The 5,024-nt window shown below is 42.1% G+C and overlaps 1 non-coding gene across 1 annotated transcript; it reads left to right on the top strand.

Moving 5' to 3' along the window:
* Positions 1–3,928: 3,928 nt before the first annotated feature.
* LOC115934456 (small nucleolar RNA SNORA75) lies at positions 3,929–4,065 on the top strand. The gene has a single exon (XR_004070250.1). It is a non-coding gene; the product is annotated as a small nucleolar RNA SNORA75 (small nucleolar RNA).
* The last annotated feature ends 959 nt before the right edge of the window (positions 4,066–5,024 follow it).

Genomic DNA, 5,024 nt, shown 5'->3' with positions numbered 1-5,024 from the left:
CTCTTAGAATCATTTCTTGTATTGCTTCCTAACTTGACCTTAACATTCTGTGTGACCTTTCAAGGCCCTTTTTACCTCTCTCAACCTCTGCTTCCTGTAAAATGAGGTGGTTGGGTCAGGTGACATTAACGGTCCTTACAGCTTTTCAGTTTTTAAATTCTACGAAGACTTAGGAGTAAAACCTTGAAGCGTTAAGTTTCTTTTCTGCAGGGGGGAAAAATTACTGTTCTTTTAAATTGGCCACGTGGGGTCGCTAGTGATCTAAGAGACTGGTTCGCGAAGGTGGTACTGTAAATGTGTGGTGCTTCAGCGAACAGATTCTGGGGGTGGTTTATGAAATTTTCTTTTTGTCTCTCCCTTCAGCTCCAAAATTCACTCGAAGACTTGATCACATCATTAGTGTTGAGAGAATCATAAGCAGCTGCCAGAGATTGCGTTCAGAGCCAGACCGTGGTATCTCATGCCCACCTCAAAAGAAAAGAAAAAAAGAAAAACATGGTAATCCTGGGGTGCAACTGGCTCTCCTTTTAGACTCTAACTCAAGCTGCTACATAATGTGGCCTTGCAATTCCTTGACTTGAGAAGTAGGTCCTGCAAAGTTAAACTGGATGGCATAAAACATGCCTTAGTGATGGAGTCAACCTTTGTCTGGAAGAATCTGGAGTTACCAAAGGCAGAAGCATGGCAAAGTTCTCACTGAAGAGCTGATGAGTGTCTCTCTTGGCAGTTTTCCTGGTGGGCTTTGCTGATGGTTGAGGTGGGGTGGGGTGGGTGGCAGCAAGCTTGAATGACTGTAGAAATCAGGGAGGGTTCATTAAACAAAAAGTAAATTAAAAAAAAAATCTGGAAAGCTCATGTATCTTCCCACACCAGGGACAGGGTACCCACAGCATGCTCGGCACAGACCAGACCCTTTATGGAAAGTCAGCTGAACCTTGCCCTCGGCGTGCAAGGAAAAAAAATGTCTTTTCTGCCAGAAGTGTTGTATAAACATCCTTTTCCTACGATCCTGGATCCTGATCCTGTAGCTCCAGGACCCAGAGGAGCGTGGGGAAAGTATCTTAATGGAGACAGATTTCGAACTCCTGCTGTCCGTTTTCAGATCGTAAATTACCGTTAATGCTGTTTATACTCTTCCCCCTTCCTCTCTTAATAGTTTTAGAAACAGTAATTGACAACAAAATAGAGCCGCAAAGGGTGTAAGGGAGCCCTGCTTGGCTGGCTGAGAAGCAGCCAACTAAGTGTCTGTTCATCATGTACGTCTCTGCAACAGAAGCAAAAGATTTACCCACACAGGTGCCCTTCCTTGCTTTCCTTTCGTCATTTTGCTGTGATGGAGCAGGGTACGTCTCAATTTCAATTAACCGGAAAGAGAAAAGTTGCGTGTGTTTGTTTGCGTGCTTTTTGTCCACCCTGCTCCCTGTATGGGAGGCTGCGCAAAGCTGGTGTGGGCTGTGGAGCCTGGGGAGGAAGCTGCTCAGAAGTGGATCCCAGGATCTCTGTGGTTCTCTCTGCCCGGGTGTTGTCTTGTTTTGGGGTGCACGGTCCTCGGAAGCAGTTTCCTAAGATAATTCCAGCATGAGGAATATGCCCAGGCTTGAAGTTGGTGAGAGCTGGATTTAAATCCTAGATCAACCCACTTATTTAGCTGTCAACTTAACCTCTTAGAGTCTCAGTGTTCTCCTCTGTAAAATGGGGATAATACAGGTTGAATACCCCTCATCCAAAAATCCAAAACCTGAAATGCTCCAAAATGCAAAACTTATGGATTTCACATCCAAACTTTTGTCATTGAGTGCTGACACAATGTTCAAAGGAAATACCCATTGGAACATTTCAGATTTTGGATTCTCAGGGTAAAGATGCTGAACCCATAAGTATAATGCAAGTATTCCAAAATTAGAAAAAATATCTGAAATCCAAAATACTTCTGGTCCCAAGCATTTTGGATAAGGGATACTCAACCTGTAACAATATTCCCCTAAGGGAGTTGTTTGGAAGATTAAATAAAGCTGTGTTTGTAGAAAAAGTGACTGAGGCCTAGCAAGACATCCATGAATGCCTGTTCTTTTTTCAAAACCTCTTGACTTGTGCTGTCCAAGGTGGTAGTCACATGGGGCTATTGAGCACTTGAAGTCTGGCTACTTGGAACTGACAAGTTCTGTAAGTAGAGAATACACACCAGATTTCAAAGACTTAGTAGAGAAAAAAAATAATGCAAAACATCTCATTAATAATGTTTTATACTGATTACATACTGAAATTTTAATACATTGCAAATATTGGATAAAATATATTCTAAAAGTTAATTTTACCTTTTTTAACTTTAAAAAATGTGGCCACTAGAAAATTCAGAATTAGATATGTAGCTTGTATTTGTGGCTCACATTATGTTTCTCTTGGGCTGTGCTTCTGTAGTTTCTCTTTTACTCACCCTCTATTCAAATTCTTTCCTTCTCTTAAGGCCTAGCTCAAGCTTTGCTGTCTTTTTGGGTCCTTTGAGTCAATCTCTCCCTTCCCTAAAATCTCCTGGGGGTTTTGTCATGGAGAGACAGTCACATAATGTGTATTTGTGGGCTGAATTTAAGCAGGAAAAGCATATAAAGTGTTTAGCCCATTGTCTGGCACATCACAAACAAAATATTATGTTTTTTTTTTTTTTTGAGATTACCATTGGAGTCTGGCTACCTAGTTCAGAGCTGGTTTTTTGCTGCCTTGCATCCTTCTTATGTGTTTAGTCTCTCTTCCTTGTGTGTTTAGTCTTGTTGAATATGCCTGTGAGGATAGAGAACCCGTCTATTTTCCCTGGGTTTGTTCTTCACCCACGAGGCGGCTCTAGCCCAATGGATTCTCCCCTATGATTATTCACGGACAAAGCCAGCGCCTGTTGACTAAGCTGTCATCTTGGAGTCATTTGCCATTCTTTCCATTCTTTCCTTCATTCCACAGGTATTTGTTCTTCTTGGGATGCTTTTTCACCACCCTTTTCTTCACTGAGCTAACTCTTTTGCATCCTGAAAACAGTAATCGAGGTCAACATGTATAGCACTCACTATATATTCACCCTATTCTAAGTAGTTTATGTATATGAATAAAGTTCATCCTCACAACTGCCCTGTAGGGCGAGTATTGTCATTTAACTCATCCTTCAGATGAGGAACCTGAAACACAGAAATTACGTAACTCATCCAAGGCCACACAGCTAGTGAGACGTGGGGGCTGGATTCAAATCCAGTACTACAGTCCCAGAAACCATAGTACTCTGAATCACCAGGCTCGAAGTCATCGTCACCAGAAGCCCTTCTGGAACACTGCTCCTAAATTTTCAACATGCCACTTGGCCCTTCCATCACACCCAGCCCTATGTGAGTATCTGTCATAGGCCTTATCCCATATGATTACAATCCCTGGTTTCCTCTTCAGTTCCCCTCATTGCCCTGTGATCTCCCTGAGGATCTCAGTCAATCCCGGTGAAAGAAGGAACATGGCTTTAGGCTGCAGGGGACGGATTCTCCCAGGATCCAAAGACATGAGACTTAAAGAACGTCTTCCTCTTTCATGTCATCAAACTGTTCATTCTTTTCCATACGTCTTTTAGCAATCTGTAACCATCTTGTTTGTTTTCATTTACTTGATTTAAAAATAAAATAAAATAGAAAAAAACCTTTCCTTCCCCCAAGAATGAAGGCAGAGAATTTATCTGTCTTGTTTGCTGCTTTACTTCAGTGCCCAGCACAGAATGTATATTCAGTAAATATGTGTCAGGTGAGTAAATGAATGAATGAATTTATTGTGTTTCTGTTATGGGCCAGGCACTGTGTAGACACCATGGTTCTTGCCTTCACAAGGTTAACAAGTTTATGGAGGGTGATGGGGAAGATGGCAAGAGGCAGCAACTACATAGAAATGGAGAAAGAACAGGGAGCTTGGCTTCTCATTGAGCTCCTTTCTGTCCATTGGTGGCAGTTGATGGATTTGCATGAGAAGAAGAGAGAATTCACAGAACTAGCATTATTTTACTTTCTGTCTTTACAGAGGTATATTTGGCTGTTTTGTGAGACATTCTGGGAAGAAAAAACAAACAAACAAAAGAACAGGGAGTTTGGAGAGCCAAAAAGAAGAAGGATTTAGCATTGGGTGAGGGGAAGTCCAGAAAGGGTTTCTGCAGAAAGTGACAACTAAGAGACCTGAAACATAGTTGGGAGATGACCAAGCAGAAGACAAAGGAAAGAGCTGAGTAAGGAAGGAGAAGAGAGATGTTTCAGGTAGAGGGAAGGAGAGGTAGGAAAGGCCTGGCAATCTGGTTATTTTCAGGCCTCTTGGGTGCAAATGGTAGAAGGGAGGAGCTTCATGAATTTTGAGCACCTTGATGTCCAAGCCATGGCAGAATTGGACTTCCCTTCATGTATTGCTTTTTCCACCCCTTCATTGTTCCCAAAGCCTCCTTTTCATCCTTGTTTCTTCCTGGCTGGAATAGGTTCAGTGGAACCATATTCCTCCGACAGTTTGCATTGCTTCACTTGCTCAGGAGCCGGTAGCACTGCCAGCTGCCTCTGGGACCGGAATTTCTTACATTTATCTCATGAGCTATACTTTTCTGTCTATTTTTGCATGTTATCCTTTGATCCTCGCAGCAACTGTGTGAGTTCTCTCAATTCTTAGCCTAAACCTAAAACGTGTCTATTCTCAGCCTCTTACCCCCATTCCACTGCGATTCTCTTAAGTGTACTACTCTTCCTTCCTCTTCCCTACACAGATGCTTGAATCTGCCAAGAAATTTGCTTCCCTTTCTCTCTCTATGTATATCATTTAAGAACCCCTAAGCCAAAAACACACCATCTGATGAATACTTAGAGAGGCCAGTAGGGTACAGTATTTATACTCAGATCTATACTTTTGATCTGTTCTGGGAGGTCAAAGATATTTGGTCTTAGATTTCATACTTTGTGTGTTTCCTTTGTTTTTGAGACTGTCTAGGTCTATTCTGTCTTTGGACAGCTTGGACTACTTAGACTTTTCTTTTC

The sequence above is a fragment of the Gorilla gorilla genome, chromosome 3 (genome assembly GCF_029281585.2).
Source record: "Gorilla gorilla gorilla isolate KB3781 chromosome 3, NHGRI_mGorGor1-v2.1_pri, whole genome shotgun sequence".
Classification (NCBI taxonomy): domain Eukaryota; kingdom Metazoa; phylum Chordata; class Mammalia; order Primates; family Hominidae; genus Gorilla; species Gorilla gorilla.
Note: the sequence above shows the minus strand (reverse complement) of the source record. Positions and strands in the feature narration are given on the sequence as shown.